The 26,928-nt window shown below is 45.0% G+C and overlaps 1 protein-coding gene across 7 annotated transcripts in view; it reads left to right on the forward strand.

Annotated features, from left to right (window-relative positions):
• Nucleotides 1–26,928, forward strand: part of Myo10A (Myosin 10A) — a 255,381-nt gene that overhangs the window by 48,512 nt on the left and 179,941 nt on the right. For 2 of the 7 annotated variants that reach the window (XM_053784837.2, XM_053784836.2), the window contains one exon: nucleotides 1,426–1,501. The exons of the other annotated variants lie outside the window; for them this stretch is intronic. The gene's annotated coding sequence lies outside the window, so the exon portion shown is untranslated. The remainder of the gene's footprint in view (nucleotides 1–1,425; nucleotides 1,502–26,928) is intronic. 7 annotated transcript variants of the gene reach the window in all.

Consider the following 26,928-nt stretch of genomic DNA (forward strand, 5'->3'; position numbering starts at 1 on the left):
AATATATATATATATATATATATATATATATATATATATATATATATATATATATATATATATATATATATATTTATTATTATTATTATTATTATTATTATTATTATTATGTACATATGTTCATGTAATCTAACCTAAACCGAAATTAACCGAGATATTTGGAGAAAAAATGTGGAATGGTTAATGATGACCTAAACGTCATCTGTTGACGTTTTTGGAATTTAAAATATGTTGCTTGAGTACATAGCACAGAAAACGGTGTGTGGGTAGTGGACAAACAAGTAAGACGAGTGGAGGGAGGCAGTGAGGCCCAGCCTGAAAACTAACTGGGATTAAGATGGATTCAGCTTCAGCGTTTGTTTGCTGAACTCTCAGATTGTTACACTGTATTTGTGTGTTATTGTCTTGAAATAAAATTATTTTTTATTTCTATTTTTTATTTATTATTATTATTAGTGCTATTATTTCTATTTCATATTATTATTATTATTATTATTATTATTATTATTATTATTATTATTATTATTATTGAGTGGAGGGCACACCTTGTGTCTTGCGGAGGGTAACTGACGGTCGTACGCTAGACTAATCTCCCTTCTCCAGTTATTTGGAAAATCTTAACGTTTTCACAAGGTCGTCTGTTTACCTGCCTGCCTCATGCCTTAGTTTTACATCCATTTCTGCTTTCTGTCTGATGTCTGGCGTGTTTTTCTTATAGGTCAAGTCTTTTTTTACCTGATTGCTCACTATTTACATTTTTTTATGCGAGTTTCCCTGTCCGTTCTAGTTTGGGTGCGTGTGACTCCTATTGAAAGTGGCCTGTTTTTTTTGCAATGAAAATGTTTCTGCACGCGAGAGACTTTGTTCCGTAGATGATTCAGTTGATCAAGACTCGTGTCATGTACCTAAATGTGGTAATTGTTCATAACTTCTCGGGCCACATACATAGATATGTCCGTGGGAAGTAAGGGATGCCTCGGTGGGTCCTAGAGACTAAGAGCAAGTTATACAGAGAACGGTAGTTTGGCTCTTTCCCCTACAACAAGAATCGTCACTTGAAAAGACTCTCTCGGCTGAAAATTGGGCGCCCACCTCGGCTACTGCTACAAGTTTGCAGGTGCTTTCCCCCTCTCCCCCATTTCTGTGTAGCTTGTGACATTAAGCTGACTGTGGGACACATTATAACTGCCTATAATTTTGGCCTTTTCGCTTTCGACGAGGTTTTATAACTACCTTTGGGGGGGGGAGCCTCGGGAACTTTTAGAAGTGTGTTGACGCTGACAGTTTAATGTCATATAACTGAACTGTGTGATAACATTCATTTTTATTGTTTTATTCATGGTAGTACTTTTATTTTATTGCTTGTTAATTTTTTCTTTGTATATTTTGTGTGTTGTATTTAGTTTGTATTGCTTCGACCTCTAGGTGATCTGCATGGTTAGAAAGAGAGCTTCTGATGTCCAGACTACACACTTCTGGCGAGGCAGCAGTCAGTTTACTGGTCAGTGAATATTGTGCGAAATGCAGTGAATTGTGTAAGATGATGCAATCAGTATCACAATACCATTACCATGCCATTGGTACCATGACCACCTTTAACACCGTTGTTAACACTATCAACACCATCGTCAACAATTAACATAATCAGTTTTAACAGTTATGTCTTCACGTCAGTCAGTGGGATATTGTACCCAGATGGCTAAAAGAGAACATTGGTTGCGGATAAGTGGTTTACAAAACCGACAAGCTGATAAATGAGACACTTGTGCAATATTTGGATATCTTTATTCTGGAAACGTTTCGCCATGCAGTGGTTGCTTCAGTCCAGTCTTCCACCTTTTTCTGCATTGGACTGAAGAAGCCACTGTGTGGCGAAACGTTTCCAGAATAGACATCCAAATGTTGCAATACTGTCTCATCAGAACAGTTGTTGTCTAATGTCATACACTGCCCGTATTTATGCACACTCTACAGCTAAAAAAAATGTTTATTGCTTATTTAACGTTAACACAGGTTAAAATAACTTACACAAATAAATAAGTTCACGTTACCCGCCAATAACGAAGCTACATAAACGATCTTCATCTAACGAAGGAATTTATGTTTGAAGCGTTCGTAACCCTACACTAAGATGGATGACTGGATGGCACAGACACTAAAAGGTGCCAGGGGTAATTCTGACCAACATGGTATCAAATTGCTGGCCTAGATAAGTTGCTGGAGGAAGTGCCAGCGAGTGTCACTTGAGAAAACTGTTGTCTAGAGTGTGCCGTTAAGGGTGAATAGTTGACCCAGCTGAGGAACTCGTTTAATATATTTTAGTATATCTTTGAGGCCAACGAGCTGGTGTGTGTCAGAGAGAGACAGAGAGAGAGAGAGACAGAGAGAGAGAGAGAGAGAGAGAGAGTCAGGAAATGAGTGAGATAAAAGCTAGAGTGAATAGGATGTCCCGTAAGTCTGGAATCAGAGTATAGCCAGGGGTATCATCAACGCACGGAACACCGGTCCATGCGTCGTTCCTCCTAGCCACTAGCCAGCTATTTCCTCCTCCAGTCTTGTACTAGAAATAATGGTGGACACTTTGAACACTTATGCATAAAATCTTTCATTATTACCATGTTTTTCTTTTTCGTTTTTCTCTACGGTTCCAGATTTACAGGACACCTTAGTCTGCAGGCTAGAATTATATAAAGTTAGAAATAATTTAGGTGGAGTTTAGAGTTGGGCAAATTAAAGCATACATTAGAGGTAGCTAAATTAAATTCTCGCCAAGACTTTTCCTGAGGAGATTTTAGTTATACAAAGTAAATGATATGTCACCATTTCCGCAGCGCGCGCATTCCTCGCCTCTCCCCATTCCTTCTCTTCCAGACACAGCAACCACTGTACCCTGGCTACCGAGGAAATGGGCATGTGAGTACTGTGGCACCGTGGTGACCTCAAGACAATGGCACCAATGTACCGTCAGGGGGTACTACACCAACATGGCACAAAGATAGTGTCGCTAGTGTACCGTGACCCAAAGATATTGTCGCTAGTGTACCGTGACCCAAAGATATTGTCGCTAGTGTACCGTGAGAGGGGTACCACAGCACCGTGACCCCAAGACACTGTCACCATTGTACCGTGAGGGAGGGACGACACCGTGACCCCCACCATACCATCCGTCTTACATTATGCACGTTGTTGATGGCCGTGACTCCACTAACACCTCCTGTTCCTTTAACCTTTCAAGAATGTTGATTTTGCTGATTTGCATGTTCCTTGCTCACAGTGAAAAATTCATATTTATATTCTTATTATTTAACCTTACTATCATTGTTATTCAAGTAACATTATTAATTTGTATTGCACTGGGCGTCCATAATGAATTTTTTATCATCGTGGGAAAAAATGTCATGAATGGTACATGTCTTTTTCCACATCTTGTGGGTGTCACTATACCATTTTTCAGTCAGCCTCGTTGTTTGCCCGAGTGGGTAAAAATTTGATGTCCGGGAAAGAAAGTCACTGGGAAAAAGGTCACAATTTTGCTAGCGGAAAAAAAATCACTGGACAAAAGTCACATTTTATTTAAATAACATGGGTTAAGTCGCGTCTTTTTTCCTATGACTTTTTTTTTCCCTGGATCCAACAATTTACATTTTACTCGAAATGTAAAAAAAAATATGTATGTGGATGTATTTCAAAGCTTTCATGTTGCAAGTGGGCAGTAAAACCCCCGCGGTGGTCGTTTTGCGAACTAATTTGAGTTTTTCTCTGGAAAGGAAAGGGAGACGAGGGGGAGGAACTCGTCTCATCACGAACAATACAAAATTCGCTACACACTTTCCCTAATGCCACGTAATGGGCTGCATAGTCTCGCTTGAAAGTGCATGTTCGGAAATGTTCTTTGTTTTAGCCGACTTCAAGGATGTCCACACAGCTCTGTGTATACACGCTGTCACTTAACTTTAATCTCTATTTTAGAGATTGGAATATTCTTGACTGGTGGTGTACAGGCGCCATGCAGTCTTAAGAGGCACATGAATTTCCTTGTCTCCTAAAATTATGTTTATTTTTCCCCTGTAATCTACCTTGTCCATAATTACTATCGCATTTTCTGTGTCTGCTTTCGTAAGATAAAGTCCAGGATCTTTCCTTAATTCATGGTATAACTTAATTGTTAAGTTATACCATGAATTAAGTAAAGATCTTAGACTTCACCTTACGAAAGCAGACAAAGCAAATGCGATGGTAATTATGGATAAGGTAGAATATAGGAGGAAAAATAACATTTTAGAATACGGGGGAACTGACGTGCCCCTTAATACCCTCGTGTATCCAGTAAGCTTTAAACACAATAAACCTGATAATATAACATTTCGGAACTTTTGTGATGTTTTATTATTTAATGCTGAGTTTTAAAACTGTTGAGGGGTACTCTGTTGAAAAAAATGGCATGTGGATATTTTGTTATTTTATTAAATCACAGTACGGGTGGGGTTAGAACCCATGACCTGGAGTTTTACGACTCGCTCGCCATGGGTTTGAACCCCACCCGTACCCTGGTTTGCTATGTTATGTGTATATCTTAATCTTTGCAAATATTTTAATACTTTTTATTGAAACTACGCTTTATATATTTTATTACGTTCTTTTTTTTTTCATTCTTACCCCATCACTCCAGAACAAAAATCACATAACTTTAGAAAAATGATTGTCTTCCAGCTAATTTGTGAATGCATATATTACTAAATATAAAATTAATATATTGAAGATATATTTTTGTTAAATCTAAAACGTTCTCTCTAAATCGCTTCAAAATGAATATGCATTTATTTAATTATACCTTCATATTTATATATTTTAACTTTGTAAACATTTAAGGGCAATTTTAAGAAATAATTATCGGCATCTGAAGGTGCTGAGTTTTGGTCAGAATTCATTGTTATAAATACGCTCTCATAGACCTGCATTATTTACGTGGGTTTGCATCAGACTAGTGCTAAATATATCCAGGTATAGGTACACACAAATCCAGTTACATAAATTATACAAAGAGTATGTGTACATTACTTATAATAACCCCGAAAAGTGACTTATTTTCATGTGTTTTAATCATCAACTTGTTGGTATTTTATACCATTGTCAACACAATGTTTAGTTAGTATTATTTACCGTATAGGATTTTAATAAGGAAAAATATGAATGGGGAATTTATTGCTATAACTGTTATTGTCTCGCTTCACTGTGTGTGTGTGTGTGTGTGTGTGTGTGTGTGTGTGTGTGTGTGTGTGTGTGTGTGTGTGTGTGTGTGTGTGTGTGTGTGTGTGTGGTAAAGTAATGTGGGAATAACTTGGAGATCACTTAAGATTTGCAAAGTGTATGGAAAATGTCGAAATACGGCAGTAAGGCCCCTCTGGTGACAGTGTTTCAAAATCGTCAGGGAAATAAGTGGCTAGGTTTTACACAACCCGCACACAAGAGAGAGAGAGAGAAGCTTATGACGACGTTTCGGTTCGACTTCTAAATCGTCCAGGTCAGACCGAAACATCGTCGTAAGCTCCCTCTCCTATGTGAGGGGTATTTGTGTATTGTTCCAATCACGTTAAAGTGTCTTTTCGCTCTTTCTGGCTATTTTTTTTTTTTTTTGAGCGTGTGTTAAAACGAGTAATGCTAGCAGTACTCGTTTTAACACACACACACACACACACACACACACACACACACACACACACACACACACACACACACACACACACACACACACACAAGGAATAGACTCTGAGGTGTCCCTGTTTGCAGATGACGTGAAGTTGATGAGAAGAATTCACTCGATCGAAGACCAGGCAGAACTACAAAGGGATCTGGACAGGCTGCAGACCTGGTCCAGCAATTGGCTCCTGGAGTTCAATCCCACCAAGTGCAAAGTCATGAAGATTGGGGAAGGGCAAAGAAGACCGCAGACGGAGTACAGTCTAGGGGGCCAGAGACTACAAACCTCACTCAAGGAAAAAGATCTTGGGGTGAGTATAACACCAGGCACATCTCCTGAAGCGCACATCAACCAAATAACTGCTGCAGCATATGGGCACCTGGCAAACCTCAGAACAGCATTCCGACATCTTAATAAGGAAACATTCAGGACCCTGTACACCGTGTACGTTAGGCCCATATTGGAGTATGCGGCACCAGTTTGGAACCCACACCTAGCCAAGCACGTGAAGAAACTAGAGAAAGTGCAAAGGTTTGCAACAAGACTAGTCCCAGAGCTAAGAGGTATGTCCTACGAGGAGAGGTTAAGGGAAATCAACCTGACGACACTGGAGGACAGGAGAGATAGGGGGGACATGATAACGACATACAAAATACTGAGAGGAATTGACAAGGTGGACAAAGACAGGATGTTCCAGAGATTGGACACAGTAACAAGGGGACACAGTTGGAAGCTGAAGACACAGATGAATCACAGGGATGTTAGGAAGTATTTCTTCAGCCACATAGTCAGTAAGTGGAATAGTTTGGGAAGCGATGTAGTGGAGGCAGGATCCATACATAGCTTTAAGCAGAGGTATGATAAAGCTCACGGCTCAGGGAGAGTGACCTAGTAGCGATCAGTGAAGAGGCGGGGCCAGGAGCTCGGACTCGACCCCCGCAACCTCAACTAGGCGAGTACAACTAGGTGAGTACACACACACACACACAAACTTGTAGCACTGCCTCTAAGACCACCTGATGGTCTGAGCCGTCTCAGTTAAAACTGCTACAGTTATACTAAAGTTGATGATTATGGCTAATCGTCATGGATGATCGTAGATACTGATTATAGATAGTAATTTTAGCTTTGGAGGTGAGTGGGTAGTACAGAACCTGCACTTTGAAAGATGACTGGGAATGTTGGGGTTGGGTGGGTCGCTGGATCGTGAGGTTCGTGCACTTTGTGGCAAGACAACCAGGGAGTTAGTGATGGTGCAACTTGTTCTTTGGGTCACTCTCCCTTGACGGGAGAAGGCCGATGTCTGTGTACTAATATATATACATATACATATATATACATACATATATACATAATATATATATATATATATATATATATATATATATACACACACACACATACATACAAAACAACCACGGGGGGGGGGAGTAGAATGATAGCTCTAGGCCTTTCGTGTTGCAATCAACACACCATCAGGAGCTTGCAAAATTGCAGAAAAGAGGAGGATGTCCAAGCAAGTACGTTCCCAAAGGACCGTCTTCACTCCAGTGAAGGTGGTGGTGAAGATGAAGGTGGTGGTGGTGAAGATGAAGGTGGTGGTGGTGAAGATGAAGGTAGTGGTGAAGATGAAGGTAGTGGTGGTGAATAATGCGGTGAATATGAAGGCAGATAGAACTAACTTGGCAACCTAACTTAACCTTGTCTTGAAAATGGTATAAAATGCCGAGACGTTGTGTTAAATATAGTGACTTTGTTTTTGGCAAAGTTAAGTTAGTGATTAAGAGACACGTGCAACAGCTGAGTATCTTTATTAATGAAACGTTTCGCCTGCACAGGAGGCTTCTTCAGTCAAATGCAGAGGCAGCAGGTGTAGTAGTGAAATGAAGATGATGTAATCAGTCTGTTAACCTTGGACAAATAGTATTTAAGGTGGTCAGTCTCTCAGCTGAAGCACTGACCGCTCAAATACTATGTCAACTGTTGCACGTGCCTTTTAATCACTAACCTAACCTTGCCTAAAACAAAGTCACTATATTTAACACAACTTCTCGGCATTTTGTACCATTTTCTAGACAAGGTTAAGTTAGATTGCCAAGTTAGTTCTATCTGCCTTCATATTCACCACATTCTTCACCACCACCTTCATCTTCATCACCACTACCTTCATCTTCACCACCACCTTCATCTTCATCACCACCACCTTTATCTTCATCACCACCACCTTTATCTTCATCACCACTACCTTCATCTTCATCACCACTACCTTCATCTTCATCACCACTACCTTCATCTTCATCACCACTACCTTCATCTTCATCACCACTACCTTCATCTTCATCACCACTACCTTCATCTTCTTCACCACTACTTTCATCTTCACCAACACCTTCATCTTCACCACCACCCGTCATCATCTCATTTTACCACGTTCTTGGTAAGATATAATTCAAGTGACGAGGTTGGTGGTCGTCAGCAGAACGTGATTTTCCGTTCCAGCAGTACATGAACAATACACGAACACACGGGTAACAGACGGTAACGCAGTACCCATGATACATACACTAGATAGATGTCCACCAGCATGCTGATGTAAAGAAGAGACGCATGTACGTAAACACAGACAGGAAGATAGAAAGACAGGAAGATATAAACACAGATATTTAGACTGTCAGGAAGACAATGAGAGGCAGACAACACAGATCATTGCAGACGGGAAAACAGAATGAGAAACAGACATGAGAGACCAATACAGACAGTCTTCTTGTTGCAGTACGTAATGTTTCGTGGCCAAATTTAAATTCGCCATTAGCTATGTTTTAGAAACTGGAGAAGAATGTTCTCCACCTCAGTCTTTGTTACTGGTGTTTGAGTCTTGGGTTGTGTTACGTTTATCATTACTGGTGTTTTGAGTTTTGTGCTCTAGTGCCTCGTGTGTTGCTGGTGTTTTGAGTCTTCTGTAATGTTCGTCTACTAACGAGTCCTCTTTAATATTCATTACTGATATGTTGAGTCTTGTATTCTGTAATGCGTTTGAAGTTTATACTTAATACATTACTAGATTTCTCATGGTGGTGACGCAGCGGCCTTGAATGATACTGTATCCCTTCTGAGGGGGAGAGAGAGAGAGAGAGAGAGAATGATAGGCGGAGAGAGAGACTGAAAGATGGTTTGCATGTCTCAAGATGGGTTGAGATACAATGAAAGATAGGCAAAGAGAAAGGGCTCTCAAGGGAAGACAGAAAAACGAGGTGGATGAGAATAAAGGAGTTGACCAGGATTGAGGGAGGGAAGTAAATACGTGATGAGACTGAGGGGAAGTTAGAGACAATAAGACAACGAAGACAGACATAAAAGGTGGCACAAGTTAATCAGAGGGAAATGAAAGACAGGGAAGAGGGGGGAGAGAGAGACACAGACAGACAGACAGACAGAGACAAAAAAGAAAGATATACTAGTGAGACCTTCAAAATAAATTACTTGAATGCAATGCAATATTATCTGCACCTTATTCACCGGATGCTGGTGTGTGTGTGTGTACTCACCTAATTGTACTCACCTAATTGTGGTTGCAGGGGTCGATACTCAGCTCCTGGCCCCGCCTCTTCACTGAGTGCTACTAGGTCCCTACTCTCCCTGCTCCATGAGCTTTATCATACCTCATCTTAAAGCTATGTATGGTTCCTGTCTCCACTACCTCACTTTCTAGGCTATTCCACTTCCTGACTACTCTGTGACTGAAGAAATACTTCTTAACACCCCTTTGATTCATCTGGGTCTTCAACTTCCAATTGTGACCCCTTGTTTCTTTGTCCCCTCTCTGGAACATCCTGCCTCTGTCCACCTTGTCTATTCCACACAGTATTTTGTATGTCGTTATCATGTCTCCCCTAACCCTCCTGTCCTCCAGTGTCGTCAGGCCGATTTCCCTTAACCTTTCTTCATAGGACATTCCCCTTAGCTCTGGAACTAACCTTGTCGCAAACCTTTGCACTTTCTCTAATTTTTTGACGTGCTTGATCAAGTGTGGGTTCCAAACAGGCGCTGCATACTCCAGTATGAGCCTGGCGTAAACGGTGTACAGTGTCTTGAACGATTCCTTACTTAGGTATAGGAACGCTGTTGTCAGGTTTGCCAGGCGCCCATATGCTGCAACAGTTATCTGGTTGAAGGGTGCTTCCGGAGACGTGCTCGGTGTTATACTCACCCCAAGATCTTTCTCCTTGAGCGAGGTTTGCATCTTTGGCCACCTAGCCTATACTCCGTCTGCGGTCTTCTGTGCCCTTCCCCGATCTTCATATGAAGACTTTATTTGTCGGGGTTAAATTCGAGAAGCCAGTTGCTCCACCAGGCCTGTCCAGGTCTGACCAGCCAGTCTGTCCAGGTCTCGTCTGATTTAATTCTCCTCATTAACTTCACATCATCTGCGAACAGGGACACTTCAGAGGCTAACCCTTCCATCATGTCATTCACATATACCAAAAATAGCACTGGTCCTAGGACCGACCCTTGTGAGACCCCGCTCGTCACAGGTGCCCACTGTGATGCCTCATCACGTACCATGACTCGTTGTTGCCTCCCTGTCAGGTACTCTCTGATCCATTGCAGTGCCCTTCCTGTCATACGCGCCTGATCCTCTAGCTTCTGCACTAATCTTTTGTGAGGAACTGTGTCGAAGGCCTTCCTGCAGTCCAAGAAGATGCAATCAACCCACCCGTCTCTCTCGTGTCTTCTGTTATTTTATCATAAAACTCGAGAAAGTTTGTGACACAGGATTTGCCTTCCATAAATCCATGCTAGTGTGTGTGTACTCACCTAGTTGTACTCACCTAGTTGAGGTTGCGGGGGTCGAGTCCGAGCTCCTGGCCCCGCCTCTTCACTGATCGCTACTAGGTCACTCTCCCTGAGCCGTGAGCTTTATCATACCTCTGCTTAAAGCTATGTATGGATCCTGCCTCCACTACATCACTTCCCAAACTATTCCACTTACTGACTACTCTGTGGCTGAAGAAATACTTCCTAACATCCCTGTGATTCATCTGTGTCTTCAGCTTCCAACTGTGTCCCCTTGTTACTGTGTCCAATCTCTGGAACATCCTGTCTTTGTCCACCTTGTCAATTCCTCTCAGTATTTTGTATGTCGTTATCATGTCCCCCCTATCTCTCCTGTCCTCCAGTGTCGTCAGGTTGGTTTCCCTTAACCTCTCCTCGTAGGACATACCTCTTAGCTCAGGGACTAGTCTTGTTGCAAACCTTTGCACTTTCTCTAGTTTCTTTACGTGCTTGGCTAGGTGTGGGTTCCAAACTGGTGCCGCATACTCCAATATGGGCCTAACATACACGGTGTACAGGGTCCTGAATGATTCCTTATTAAGATGTCGGAATGCTGTTCTGAGGTTTGCTAGGCGCCCATATGCTGCAGCAGTTATTTGGTTGATGTGCGCTTCAGGAGATGTGCCTGGTGTTATACTCACCCCAAGATCTTTTTCCTTGAGTGAGGTTTGTAGTCTCTGGCCCCCTAGACTGTACTCCATCTGCGGTCTTCTTTGCCCTTCCCCAATCTTCATGACTTTGCACTTGGTGGGATTGAACTCCAGGAGCCAATTGCTGGACCAGGTCTGCAGCCTGTCCAGATCCCTTTGTAGTTCTGCCTGGTCTTCGATCGAGTGTGTGTGCGCGCGCGCGCGTGCGTGTGTGTGTGTGTGTGTGTGTGTGTGTGTGTGCGCGCGCGCGCGCGCATGTGCGTGCGTGTGTGCGTGCGCGCACCCTAGTTGTATTAACCTAGTAACTGCATGGGGTCGATTCATCTGCTCCTGGCCCCACGTCAAGAAGTAACAGTCTTCGTAGTATGGAGTTGTGACCATCTATGTTTATTAATTTATTTATATATGTGTGTAGTCTCTTGAGTTGTTTCTTGGGGGGTCGAGAGACTGTTCGTGTGTTTTTTGTGTGTATGATGCGATATACAACAAAAAATGCTCTTCTGTATGTCTGTTCAAATGTTAAAATTTCCAGCTCTTACATTGTTAACTTAGTTAACTACTTAGATGCGTGTTCACATTTTCGTTTTTTCCCGTTATTTTGTTTACATATTCAACTGTTTTCATTGCACTGTTTACATTTTCAACAGTTTCCTCTTACAGTAGTTTACATTTTCAAGATTGGCAGATTGGCGTATTTACCTGTAACTAGATGTTCAGATATTCACGTGTTGGGCTTGTCAACTGTTTACCTGTTCAACTCCTTGATTGTTCAATATTTTAACGTTCATCAAATTATAATTATTGAGGAAGATGATGGTGGGTCGTGCAGAGGAGGAGTGAGATGCGTTGATGTTCGTGCTCTTTGTCAAGGACTTGCTGTGAAGGTTGAGTGTGTGTGTGTGTGTGTGTGTGTGTGTGTGTGTGTGTGTGAAGGTTGATAGTGCGTGTGTCAGTATTCACCAATTTGAGTTTGCGGGATTCAAGGCCTGGCTCCTGGTCCTCATGGGCCAGCATCACTGGTGTCTAGCCCGTTGAGCCCTATCTTATCTACTTTCGAAACTATGTATGGAGTTAGCCTTCACCAATGCCACACAGTTTCTTTCATTTTACTGCTAACCGAGACTGAAAAAGTGCTTCCTAACACTCCAGAAATGAAACACAAAAAAAGGAGGAAATGATTCACTTGGCGAGTTGAACGCTTCTGTAAGTGGTGATCCGTATGTGTACTCGCCTATATGTGGTTGCAGGGGTAAATTCACAGCTCCTGTCCCCCTGTGTGTGTGTATGAGAGAGAAAAAGAGGGGGTAGGTCATTCACTCGCTAACTAGCTAGTGAGTGACCTTGGTATGGGTGCAACATTTTACGCCATTATAAATCTTGATTAGTTCGTTAAACATTTGCAGAGACCGCTGTCGTCTGGCTCACTCAGCTACGTCACTACCCAGCCTGTTCTTGTGACGTCAAGAAAAGAATAAAAAGGCACAATACCGTGACTGGAACAATACATTAACTCTCCTGCAGTGCCTCTTTTTTCCGTTTTCTTGTTCTTAACAACCTTCACTACTACTATTAGTACTATTCAGACTACCTCTACCACTACTACCATTATACTACTACCTGTCGTTCCATTGACGACCCCACCCCCCTTTCGTATTTATTCTGGCTCCCTTCCCTTCGCTCTTCTGTCTGACTAGTTAATGGTTCAAGTGGAACCCAAATATCGTCCCAAGTTTCATTCTCCTAAGTGCTGGTTATTTGTCTTGTGACGTCATATTAATGGGATGACGTCACCATATGCTGCTACTTACCCTCATTGTGACGTCACGGTATACTTCCTGGTAACCTTATTGTGACGTCACGCTGTAATGACGTCACCGTATTTTTCCTGAAGCCCACATTGGATGTGACGTCACGGTGTAATGACGTCACCGTAGGATTTCTAGTGCCCTCAGTGGATGTGAGGTCATGGGTGTACCCGAGGTGTGACGTCATGGGCGTACCCGAGGTGTGACGTCATGGGTGTACCCGAGGTGTGACGTCATGGGCGTACCCGAGGTGTGACGACATAGGTTGCCGCAGTTCAGGAAATGCTTCACAATAATAACTTGTACAATAATTCCTGGTGGATTCCCGATACATTTTTGATGTTTTCTTGTTTTCCTTTTGCTTAGACTTGATGCGTGCGTGCGTGTTCATGATTGCACGTACGTACTTGAACACACCCTTGCATGGATATTCTTAAACTTGCGTTAGTGTGTGTGTGTGTGTATATATATATATATGTATATATATATATATATATATATATATATATATATATATATATATATATATATATATATATATATATATATATATATATGTCGTGCCGAATAGGCAGAACTTGCCATCTTGGCTTAAATAGCAACGCTCATCTTGCCATACAGGACAAGTGAAAATTTGTGTATACAATAATTTCGCCAAAATCATTCTGAACCTATCGAAAAAAATATATTTCATTGTGTTTGTTTAGTATTAAATTATTGTAAACGTATTTAAAATATATTTAGTTGGGTTAGGCTAAAATAAATTGCTCTTCTTATAATAAGGTTAGGTAAGTTTTCTAAGATTCTTTTGGTGCAAAATTAAAAATTTTTACATTAACATTAATGAAAAAATTATATCTTTAAACGGATAAGAGAAAATTTCAGAAAGGACTTAATTTTAAATGAGTTCTTGCTAATTAACCAGATTTACATATTCGGCACGACATATATATATATATATATATATATATATATATATATATATATATATATATATATATATATATATATATATATATATATATATATATATATATATATATATATATGATGGGGTCCACCTCTGGTGTAAATTGTGGGACCTATAGCCTCGGAGAAGTGGATAAAAAGGCTTCAAGGAAGAATATTTGGATTTCTTCCTGAAGCCGTTTGAATATTCCACTTCCCCTACCACCCCATGGTAGCAACAGTGTATATATTAAAAGCTTGGTTCTTCCACATTAAAAGCTCTTCACCAGTAACGATGTACGTCGCCTGAAGGATTGGTACATATCGTATGAGAGCACCTGGAGTACATGAACCTCTGTGGAAGTGAGAGTACGTACATTTAAATGCATGGGAAAGTAAATTTTTTTTCGGTCAATATAACGAGGCTGTCCACTTCGGATAACTGCAGTCTAGCCGCCCCTAATTCTATCTAGGTAGTCGATGTTATGATAGTACAGCAAGGTGTTACCTGGGAGGCAGCAGAGTAAAGCTTAACCACATTTAAGACGAGCACAGTCAAGAAGATTACGAGAAACTTTGTATACATCCTTGACAAGTGACACCAGCGGATGTGATTCATTCAATGATCAGTTCCTCATTTCATCGTTCTTATTCACTGATTTGTTTCTCATTTCATCGTTCATACACCGATGCTGTTTCACTTTTGTTTTAGGTGTCACAATTCACTTTTTTTCTTTTTTGGCTGTCATTATTATCTTTAATATCATTTTTTTTTTACTTTGTGATGTTCATTGGTTATTGTATTGAGAGTATTGTTCCTAATGGCTGGTGACGGCTGGTCTTAGTCTTGTCTGAGTTGATAATATCGTCAAGTACCAGTGAGTCTTCAAGGACTTTCTTATTACCTCTGTGGAGGTAATACTTTAAACCTATTTTTATTCTCTATATTTAACAGGGAACGACAATAGAATTAACATTTCAAGTTTTTTTTTTTTTGGCTACTTTCAGAAATGTTTAAAGTCGAAATAATCGTAAAAATGGGAATTTTTACGATTTTTTTTTTCAGTTACATTTTATTTGTAACGTTTTGATAATAGCGTTATGGAACTACGCCAGATATAAATTTTCACACGTCAGTGCTTCAAGTCTGTTAGAAATATTTCTCGCAAAAAAAGCAATACTTTGTACAACAATATCACCCTTCAGTAGAGGTTCCTCGATGCCAAAAATGGGCTCTTGATCCAAAGAAATGGAACTACCCTCCCTTTACTCGAATCTGACTGCTCTCCATTTTCCGGCGGTCTATGACCCCTATGGATTTCGCGCTGCCCTCGTAATATTGATGTGGTTTGGACATTTAGAGACGATGTAGCAAAATACGATAACTTGTAGAGTGTATAAATGTGAAAGGAAGGCGGGGTAGGGGTCGTCCTAGGGAAGGTTGGAGAGAGGAGGTTAAGAAGGTTTTGCGTGCGAGTGGCTTGGACATCCAGCAAGCTTGTGTGAGCGTGTTAGGAGTGGAGGCAAGTGGTTTTTATGGCTTGATGTGGTGTTGGAGTGTGAGCAAGGTAACATTTATGAATGGATTCTGGGAAACCGGTTTGCCGGACTTGAGTCCTGTAGGTGGGCAATGCAGTGCCTGTACTCTGAAGGAGGGATGGGGATATCTGCAGTTTTGAACTGTAGTATCGGCAACCGTCTGATAAGACAGTGATGGAGTGAATGATGTTGAAAGTGTTTCTTTTTTTCAGGTTACCCTATCTCGGTGGGAGACGGCCAGTGTGTTAATAATAATAATAGTTAAACTTTTATTTGTAAGGTGTTCACGGGTATAGTAGGTGTATATATAACTTTAATGTTCATAGGCTGCATGTTGGGAGTGGAAACTGAACCAGTTTTTGTGACTCAGTATTGTACCGTCCTAACCTTGACTCTTGGTCCACTGGTTGTCTTCATACCATCAGCCTTGTTTCCTGTTGCTCGTGTTGTCTTCATGTCTCCGCCTTGCCTCCTGTTGTCTTAATGTCCCAACCTTGTCTCCTGTTGTTCCTGGTGTTTTCATGTCCCAACCTTGTCTCCTGTTGTTCCTGGTGTTTTCATGTCCCAACCTTGTCTCCTGTTGTTCCTGGTGTTTTCATGTCCCAACCTTGTCTCCTGTTGTTCCTGGTGTTTTCATGCCTCTAAGATTGTCAGCTGTTGTTTCTGTTCCTCACTTCTAATTGGTTAGAATATATCTTTCATTGGTTGAAATACATTTTCCTCAGTAATTATCTGTAATGTATCTTCACAGACGAAAATATTTCTTACTGTCCGATTGGCTGGAAAATATCTTTCTTCTGCGTGATTGGCTGGAATATATCTTTGCTTACTGTAATTGGCTGGATATGTACCTTTGCCTTTCTTTGATTGGCCGGTATTTTTCTTTCTCAGTGATAAATTTTTTATTATTTCTTTTGAAATTTAACTTGATTCGTGACTGTAAATTTTTTCGTACATATTTCTTAGATTTCTGGATTTTTCTTTTAACTTAAATATTTTTGTTTCGTCTTGGTGGGTTATTGAATAATTACTTCTTCTGTGACTGTCCAGTATCTTAGCTATTAAAAACTAGTTACCTTTTATTATTATTACTACTATTACTACTAGCACCACTGCTACTATCAACCAGTATTATTACTACTGCTATTATCTATTACTTTTATTATCTATTACTACTATTATCTTCATTATTTACTACTAATTATTTCTCGTTCGTTCGATATATGTCATTTAAATATGCAACAAGAGATAAAAAATATAGATAAATATGCAGATAAATATCAGGGTAGATGAAGGTAATAAATGGTTTAAAACAAAAAATATTAGAAAATTCTAAATTTATTTCAGAGAATTGTCAAAACATATTTTGAAAAAATTATTTAGATGTGTTAGATGCTTTATGACCCTTGTGTTGTTCATGTGTTTTAAATGTGACTACGATATGTTAGGTGTTTTATCACCCTCGTGTAGTTAGTTTTGAACCAAATAAACCCCACAAACAGGATGTGTTAGTAAGTTTACTCAGGTATATATAAATACAGTTACATACATTATTATACATAGCAGCATACATGTAAAAAAACCCAGGATAAGTGTAAAGTGTTTCATGACCCGCATGTAGTCACTTGGTTTCAAACCTTATAAACCAGTAACACAAAGTGTTAGGTGTATATATACAACAATATGTATACATTGTGTTTAGATTTATGGTGGAGCACGTGGCAGGTGACCAGGTGATTGTTTCTCAGGTGCAACACGGTGGTGGGGTGGGAAGTAACTTATAAAGTAGAGTGGGAGCGTGGGAGCCACCAGCCAAGGTTGACAACGAACACAAAAACCACTATTTTGTTTCTCACGTGTAATACAGTTATTGTGTTTAATACTGCTATATTTAGTGAAAGTTCTGTTTGTAGTACGTGCCATAGTGGTGCTGGGGTACGGGTGTGACACTGTGCCATAGTGGTGCTGGGGTACGGGTGTGACACTGTGCTATAGTGATGCTGGGGTACGGGTGTGACACTGTGCCATAGTGGTGCTGGGGTACGGGTGTGACACTGTGCTATAGTGGTGCTGGGGTACGGGTGTGACACTGTGCCATAGTGGTGCTGGGGTACGGGTGTGACACTGTGCTATAGTGGTGCTGGGGTACGGGTGTGACACTGTGCCATAGTGGTGCTGGGGTACGGGTGTGACACTGTGCCATAGTGGTGCTGGGGTACGGGTGTGCCACTGTGCTATAGTGGTGCTGGGGTACGGGTGTGACACTGTGCCATAGTGGTGCTGGGGTACGGGTGTGACACTGTGCTATAGTGGTGCTGGGGTACGGGTGTGACACTGTGCCATAGTGGTGCTGGGGTACGGGTGTGACACTGTGCCATAGTGGTGCTGGGGTACGGGTGTGACACTGTGCCATAATGGTGCCGGGGTACGGGTGTGACACTGTGCCATAGTGGTGCTGGGGTACGGGTGTGACACTGTGCCATATTGGTGCTGGGGTACGGGTGTGACACTGTGCCATAGTGGTGCTGGGGTACGGGTGTGACACTGTGCCATAGTGGTGCTGGGGTACGGGTGTGGCACTGTGCCATAGTGGTGCTGGGGTACGAGTGTCACACTGTGCCATAGTGGTGCTGGGGTACGGGTGTGACACTGTGCCATAGTGGTGCTGGGGTACGGGTGTGACACTGTGCCATAGTAGTGCTGGGGTACGGGTGTGACACTGTGCCATAGTGGTGCTGGGGTACGAGTGTCACACTGTGCCATAGTGGTGCTGGGGTACGGGTGTGACACTGTGCCATAGTAGTGCTGGGGTACGGGTGTGACACTGTGCCATAGTGGTGCTGGGGTACGGGTGTGACACTGTGCCATAGTGGTGCTGGGGTACGGGTGTAACACTGTACCATAGTAGTGCTGGGGTACGGGTGTGACAGTGCCATAGTGGTGCTGGGGTACGGGTGTGACACTGTGCCATAGTGGTGCTGGGGTACGGGTGTGACACTGTGCCATAGTGGTGCTGGGGTACGAGTGTCACACTGTGCCATAGTGGTGCTGGGGTACGGGTGTGACACTGTGTCATAGTAGTGCTGGGGTACGGGTGTGACACTGTGCCATAGTAGTGCTGGGGTACGGGTGTGACACTATGCCATAGTGGTGCTGGGGTACGGGTGTGACACTGTGCCATAGTGGTGCTGGGGTACGGGTGTAACACTGTACCATAGTAGTGTTGTGGTGGGACAGGACGTTGATGAGGTTCCGGGTGGTCGGTATTTACCAAACTTTGAACTGAAGGGTTCTGGACGTTTTTGCAAATTAAGATGCCATTAAAAGGTAGGTAATCATTGTCTTCCCTAGTAAACTGGACGAATGACTCGATGGCACTGAAGTAAATCATCTCTGAGAGTAACGAAGATGAATACTCTGAAAACAGTGATGAGCATGTATTAGATTTATTAAAAGACACAGGTATAGATATTGTGTTTCTTGCAACCTCTAGATGCAGCATGTTGATGTTAGCGGGGAACTGTGTTGATGAACCATCCCAGGACTATGCCGAACCTTTGTATTTTAGGGGTTCATCTTCAAACTGAAAACAGCTGTGGTTCACACAACTCAAGAAGATCGTGGAAATCTTTGTGAGTAAAGGCCACTGCGCATCATCGTCTATGATTTTCTCCGCGAAAATTATTAATAACTTGACCAGTAAGCAAATTGGTTGTGTCTGATGTTTGCATATTTACTTCGGGAGAGCAAGACGTCCGAGTGTATTAGTTGTACTCCACTAACAGTGCCCAGCAATGTGGAGAGTAGGCATCGTTCATGTTAGTGGGTGATTTTGTTAGTCGTTGTTATTAAAGGCTGATATTAGTGGGTAATGGTGTTGGTAGGCATTCTTTTTGCTGTCAGTGGTGTTAGTGACTTGTTATTAGAGGGTGATGTTACGGGTAATGTTAGGCGCTGTATTGGTAGTGGGTGATGTTAGTAGTTAATTTTAGTTGGTAATGCTGCCGTTACTACTTGACGTTAGTAGTTACAACTATGTATGGGTGATGTCCTCGTGAATCACAACAGAAATCGTAGCGTAGAAGACAAAAATAAAGCAGTGGTTAATTATATATAATTATGTAGAAACTATGTAAAAAGTTCAGTTGACTTTCATACTGTCAAGCACGACACCTGGGGTGGTGTTGAGGGTGTGTGAGGTGGTGTTGAGGGTGTGTGAGGTGGTGTTGAGGGTGTGTGAGGTGGTGTTGAGGGTGTGTGAAGTGGTGTTGAGGGTGTGTGAGGTGGTGTTGAGGGTGTGTGAGGTGGTGTTGAGGGTGTGTGAGGTGGTGTTGAGGGTGTGTGAGGTGGTGTTGAGGGTGTGTGAGGTGGTGTTGAGGGTGTGTGAGGTGTTGAGGGTGTGTGAGGCGGTGTTGAGGGTGTGTGAGGTGGTGTTGAGGGTGTGTGAGGTGGTGTGTGAGGCGGTGTTGAGGGTGTGTGAGGTGGTGTTGAGGGTGTGTGAGGTGGTGTTGAGGGTGTGTGAGGTGGTGTTGAGGGTGTGTGAGGTGGTGTTGAGGGTGTGTGAGGTGGTGTTGAGGGTGTGTGAGGAGGTGTGTGAGGCGGTGTGTGAGGTGGTGTTGAGGGTGTGTGAGGTGGTGTTGATGGTGTGTGAGGTGGTGTTGAGGGTGTGTGAGGCGTTGTTGATGGTGTGTGAGGTGGTGTTGAGGGTGTGTGAGGCGGTGTTGAGGGTGTGTGAGGTGGTGTTGAGGGTGTGTGAGGTGGTGTTGAGGGTGTGTGAGGTGGTGTTGAGGGTGTGTGAGGCGTTGTTGAGGGTGTGTGAGGCGGTGTTGAGGGTGTGTGAGGCGGTGTTGAGGGTGTGTGAGGCGGTGTTGAGGGTGTGTGAGGCGGTGTTGAGGGTGTGTGAGGCGGTGATGAGGGTGTGTGAGGCGGTGTTGAGGGTGTGTGAGGCGGTGTTGAGGGTGTGTGAGGCGGTGTTGAGGGTGTGTGAGGCGGTGATGAGGGTGTGTGAGGCGGTGTTGAGGGTGTGTGAGGTGGTGTTGAGGGTGTGTGAGGTGGTGTTGAGGGTGTGTGAGGTGGTGTTGAGGGTGTGTGAGGCGTTGTTGAGGGTGTGTGAGGCGGTGTTGAGGGTGTGTGAGGCGGTGTTGAGGGTGTGTGAGGCGGTGTTGAGGGTGTGTGAGGCGGTGTTGAGGGTGTGTGAGGCGGTGATGAGGGTGTGTGAGGCGGTGTTGAGGGTGTGTGAGGCGGTGTTGAGGGTGTGTGAGGCGGTGTTGAGGGTGTGTGAGGCGGTGATGAGGGTGTGTGAGGCGGTGTTGAGGGTGTGTGAGGCGGTGTTGAGGGTGTGTGAGGCGGTGTTGAGGGTGTGTGAGGCGGTGTTGAGGGTGTGTGAGGCGGTGTTGAGGGTGTGTGAGGTGGTGTTGAGGGTGTGTGAGGTGGTGTTGAGGGTGTGTGAGGTGGTGTTGAGGGTGTGTGAGGTGGTGTTGAGGGTGTGTGAGGCGGTGTTGAGGGTGTGTGAGGCGGTGTTGAGGGTGTGTGAGGCGGTGTTGAGGGTGCGTGAGGTGGTGTTGAGGGTGTGTGAGGTGGTGTTGAGGGTGTGTGAGGTGGTGTTGAGGGTGTGTGAGGCGGTGTTGAGGGTGTGTGAGGCGGTGTTGAGGGTGTGTGAGGCGGTGTTGAGGGTGTGTGAGGCGGTGTTGAGGGTGTGTGAGGCGGTGTTGAGGGTGTGTGTGGCGGTGTTGAGGGTGTGTGAGGCGGTGTTGAGGGTGTGTGAGGTGGTGTTGGTGTGAGGGGAGGGGTGGAGCCTGGATGAGGAGTGAGGTATGAGTGGAGGGGGTGGAGCCTGGCTAAGGAGTGAGGTATGAGTGGAGTGGGTGGAGCCTGGCTAAGGAGTAAGGTGTGAGGGGAGGGGTGGAGCCTGGCTAAGGAGTAAGGTGTGAGGGGAGGGGTGGAGTCTGGCTGAGGAGTGAGGTGTGAGGGGAAGGGGTGGAGTCTGGCTGAGGAGTGAGGTGTGAGGGGAGGGGGTGGAACCTGGCTGAGGAGTGAGGTGTGAGGGGAGGGGGTGGAGCCTGGCTGATGTGTGAGGTGTGAGGGGGAGGGGGTAGAGCCTGGCTGAGGAGTGAGGTGTGAGCGGAGGGGGTGGAGTCTGGCTGAGGAGTGAGGTGTGTGGGGATGGGGTGGAGCCTGGCTGAGGAGTGAGGTGTGAGGGGAGGGGGTGGAGCCTGGCTAAGGAGTGAGGTATGAGGGGAGGGGGTGGAGCCTGGCTAAGGAGTAAGGTGTGAGGGGAGGGGTTGGAGTCTGGCTGAGGAGTGAGGTGTGAGGGGAAGGGGTGGAGCCTGGCTGAGGAGTGAGGTGTGAGGGGAGGAGGTGGAGCCTGACTGATGTGTGAGGTGTGAGGGGGAGGGGGTAGAGCATGACTGAGGAGTGAGGTGTGAGCGGAGGGGGTGGAGTCTGGCTGAGGAGTGAGGTGTGGGGGTGGATCCTGGCTGAGGACTGAGGTGTGTGGGATGGGGGTGGAACCTGGCTGAGGAGTGAGGTGTGAGGGAAGGGGGTGGAGCCTGGCTGAGGAGTGAGGTGTGAGGGGAGGGGGTGGAGCCTGGATGAGGAGTGAGGTATGAGTGGAGGGGGTGGAGCCTGGCTAAGGAGTGAGGTATGAGTGGAGTGGGTGGAGCCTGGCTAAGGAGTAAGGTGTGAGGGGAGGGGTGGAGCCTGGCTAAGGAGTAAGGTGTGAGGGGAGGGGTGGAGTCTGGCTGAGGAGTGAGGTGTGAGGGGAAGGGGTGGAGACTGGCTGAGGAGTGAGGTGTGAGGGGAGGGGGTGGAGGCTGGCTGAGGAGTGAGGTGTGAGGGGAGGGGGTGGAGCCTGGCTGATGTGTGAGGTGTGAGGGGGAGGGGGTAGAGCCTGGCTGAGGAGTGAGGTGTGAGCGGAGGGGGTGGAGTCTGGCTGAGGAGTGAGGTGTGAGGGGAAGGGGTGGAGCCTGGCTGAGGAGTGAGGTGTGAGGGGAGGGGGTGGAGCCTGGCTAAGGAGTGAGGTATGAGGGGAGGGGGTGGAGCCTGGCTAAGGAGTAAGGTGTGAGGGGAGGGGTTGGAGTCTGGCTGAGGAGTGAGGTGTGAGGGGAAGGGGTGGAGCCTGGCTGAGGAGTGAGGTGTGAGGGGAGGAGGTGGAGCCTGACTGATGTGTGAGGTGTGAGGGGGAGGGGGTAGAGCATGACTGAGGAGTGAGGTGTGAGCGGAGGGGGTGGAGTCTGGCTGAGGAGTGAGGTGTGGGGGTGGATCCTGGCTGAGGAATGAGGTGTGAGGGAAGGGGGTGGAACCTGGCTGAGGAGTGAGGTGTGAGGGAAGGGGGTGGAGCCTGGCTGTGGAGTGAGGTGTGAGGGGAGGGGGTGGAGCCTGGCTGAGGAGTGAAGTGTGAGGGGAGGGGGTGGAGCCTGACTGAGGAGTAAGGTGTGAGGGGAGGGGGTGGAGCCTGGCTGAGGAGTGAGGTGTGAGGGGAGGGGGTGGAGCCTGACTGAGGAGTAAGGTGTGAGGGGAGGGGGTGGAGCCTGGCTGAGGAGTAAGGTGTGAGGGGAGGGGGTGGAGCCTGGCTGAGGAGTAAGGTGTGAGGGGAGGGGGTGGAGCCTGGCTGAGGAGTAAGGTGTGAGGGGAGGGGGTGGAGCCCGGCTGAGGAGTGAGGTGTGAGGGGAGGGGTGGAGCCTGGCTGAGGAGTGAGGTGGGAGGGGAGGGGGTGGAGCCTGGCTGAGGAGTGAGGTGTGAGGGGAGGGGGTGGAGCCTGGCTGAGGAGTGAGGTGTGAGGGGAGGGGGTGGAGCCTGGCTGAGGAGTAAGGTGTGAGGGGAGGGAGTGGAGCCTGACTGAGGAGTAAGGTGTGAGGGGAGGGGGTGGAGCCTGGCTGAGGAGTGAGGTGTGAGGGGAGGGGGTGGAGCCTGGCTGAGGAGTAAGGTGTGAGGGGAGGGGGTGGAGCCTGGCTGAGGAGTAAGGTGTGAGGGGAGGGGGTGGAGCCCGGCTGCGGAGTGAGGTGTGAGGGGTGGGGGTGGAGCCTGGCTGAGGAGTAAGGTGTGAGGGGAGGGAGTGGAGCCTGGCTGAGGAGTGAGGTGTGAGGGGAGGGGGTGGAGCCTGGCTGAGGAGTAAGGTGTGAGGGGAGGGGGTGGAGCCTGGCTGAGGAGTAAGGTGTGAGGGGAGGGGGTGGAGCCTGGCTGAGTGAGTTAGTGGGGTCTCTCTTATTAATGTATGTGGTGTGTTATTGCATAAATATTTTCGGCGTTAGACTGGGTTGAGTTACAGTTCTTGGCCCTCTTAAAAGTGTTGATTTACAGTTCATGTGCTTTATGAGGGTGCTAACCTCTAGGTGCTCGACTTTTGTGTTTGTGTGTGTTGAGTTTAAGCTCCTGGTCTCCCTAAGGTTTTGATCTTCAGTCTCTGAACCACCCAGAGTCGAGTGTGCCTACCAGGTCACTCTAAGGAGATTGATCAACAATTCCTCTGCCCCTTAAGGGTTTTGAAGAACAACTAGGGTCCCTCTTGCGTGTATTGAGGCACCTGGGGGCTGGAATTATGGGATATGAGGGGATCATCCTTTGGATCACTCGGTGACCAAAATACAGGCGGCTTAATCTTTCTCTCTCTCTCTCTCTCTCTCTCTCTCTCTCTCTCTCTCTCTCTCTCTCTCTCTCTCTCTCTCTCTCTCTCTCTCTCTCTCTCTCTTCCTCTTCAGTATCCTCGTCAGTCTTGCATCATTACCCAACTGTGGCATTTAAAAGTTTAAATTTTTCTTTCCCTCGGATAATTCGCAAATCCGAGAGAGAGAGAGAGAGAGAGAGAGAGAGAGAGAGAGTGTGTGTGTGTGTGTGTGTGTGTGTGTGTGTGTGTGTGCGTGTGTGCGTGTGCGTGTGCGTGTGCGTGTGCGTGTGCGTGTGCGCGTGTGCGCGTGTGCGCGCGTGCGTGCGTGCGTGCGTGTTACTTTTGTGCAGTCTGATACACTGTGCACACCATTACTCCATTTCCAGGTGTTTTGTCTTGAGATGCTCTTTGAACCCGGGGAGTAGTGTTCCTGTCCTCTTGGCTTCTTAAAGTGCGTAGATAAGCTAAGATCAGCCTCTGTTTTATGGTTCTCTAAGGATTTACTGTCTGCCCATACCATTTTACTCATTGAGTTGTCATCACTGTTTCAAGATGGACGAAATGACGCAGTGCTGACAAGTTGCAGAACCAACTTTTACTAGCACGACTTTTCCCTCAGTGTAGAGCTTTATCAGGCTCTACCTAGAGCGAACGTTGTCTGAAATAGTCTTTATTGTCAATCTTCTCCAATAATTTTAGCAGCTTTGTTAGCCAACAGGATATTCCATCTCTGTACTCATATTTGTGTTCTCTAAGACCTTTTCCTTGCAACTGTCCACCTCTCTCACTCGTCTCTTCCTTATTATCTTTACCATTACCTTGCACGGTGTAATGTTGGCAGAATTGCCTACAGTATATTAGGTAAAAGAACACGTGTGCAACTAATGAGACGTTTTATTGTGACTACGTTTCGCTCTCCAGGAGTTTGGTCAAGCAGTAACGGCTTGACAAAGCTCCTGGAGAGCGAAACGTTGCTTCAGTCCTTTTACCTAACGCTTTGCAGGGTGTTCATGTCAAAGATGCTACGATTTGTTTCCAGGGGTCGAGACTTGGCTCCTCGCTACACCTCTTAACCTTCGTTGACCGCCATTGTTCGTTTCTGGCTTATGGAGCCCCGTCATCCGTAGACCAAGTCGATAGCCAGTGGAGAGGAAAGAGATGGTGAATGAGAGAAGAGAGTTGAGAATAGGAGCTGAAAGACGGAGCTGAGAGGAAACTGGGAAACAGTGAATGTACGAAGATAAAAAGATGTAACGAGTGCTTGAGAAAACAAGCAATGTCTCTTAGTCTTCAGACTTCACTTTCTCCCTCCCTCCTCCTCTCCTATTCTTCTCTCCAGTTCTTCCTCCTCCCCAAGACCGTTGTAGTTGTACCGCCATGCTCATCTTGTGAGCACATGGGGGCGCACAATAAACTTACCGCTCGGGTAGCACAACTAAAACGGTTTTGGAGAGGGAGAGGAATAGGAAGGGAGGTAAGAAAGGGAGAAAGTGAAGTCTGAGAGACGCTTGTTTCTCACGCACTCATTCTCTCTTAATATTCTCGCTAATCGTCCCGTGACTGTTAACCCTGCCTGCCCATCCCCTCCCATCCCCGTCCACTATCTCTCATGCCCCTAGCCATTCATCACTCTCTCGCCCCATCCACTCAGTAGTTATATTTAATTGCGTCTTCCGTGTGTTAATTACCTACAGCTGCCACGGCTCCAACGAAAGTTGTTAGCACCAGCACATAAGGTAGCTGGGTGGTTAGTAAGGTGGTTGAGTCATTAAAGGCTGTTAGTGCCGCAGTTAGGTAATTGCTCGTTAGATTGCGTAATTAAGTAGGTTTGTTTGCGTGTCTGTTTTCGGTAGTTGAGTAGTTAGATGGATGAACAAGGTGACGACAGATAGTGTCTAGGAAATTATAGGAATGTCTAGTTATAGTAATAATAATAATAATAATAATATCATTATTATTATTATTTCTACAAGTACATAATACAACTATAGAACCAGTAATTCAGTAATTTTCTTCTTAGGCCTTTTACAGTTCTTGTATGACATTTGGGTAGTAATGAGTGAAATACTGTTAAACAGTTTATCACCGGCAGTAACGATAGCTAGGCAGTGAAATAGTTAACCTAGTTATGGAATTGTTAGAGTTGGTAATAAGATGTGAGATGGTTGAAATGTGTAGAGGCTGTTAGTACTTGTAATAAAGTACAGTAATAAGATAATTTTGGGTGGATACCATTGGTAGATACTGGGAAGTGGTAGATCGCTAATTAAAGGTCATTAGCGCACACACATAGACTGGCAGTTCCAGCAGGGTATTAATGACTTCCTGTGCTACTGAGTGTTAGTAAGGGTTTGAAAACGACTGTTGTGAATCGCATCAAAAGGGTGTTAAAATAGTTATGATGGGCTTGAAATTACTTGAGGATAAAAAATATTGGCCTGTAAATTCAACAAGGTGAAAATAAATATTCATAGTAGGAAGTAAACTATTTGCAATATTACAAAGGTGGTGAACTATCCACAACACCAGCAAGGTACAAATGGTTTAGAAGACCGACGAGTTGAAGAATAAGACACTGGTGCAACTTTTGGACATCTTTACTGTGGAAACGTTTTGCCACTCAGTGACTTCTTTACTCCATGCAAAGAACGATAGAAGATTATTTCTTTGAGATATCGACTCTAGGCTTAGGGACTGATTGTGTTCAGTCCATCAGTCTTGATGAAAGTGCAGCAAATTTGCGGAGCTTACATACTGCAGACAGATGTAGAGCAGTAGTAGACGGAGTCACCAGTAAGGGGTCGGGGTGTAGTTTGTACTGTGTAAGAGCGTGGGAGTGTGTACTCACACAGT

Source organism: Cherax quadricarinatus, chromosome 51 (assembly GCF_038502225.1).
Source record: "Cherax quadricarinatus isolate ZL_2023a chromosome 51, ASM3850222v1, whole genome shotgun sequence".
NCBI classification, from domain to species: Eukaryota; Metazoa; Arthropoda; class Malacostraca; order Decapoda; family Parastacidae; genus Cherax; species Cherax quadricarinatus.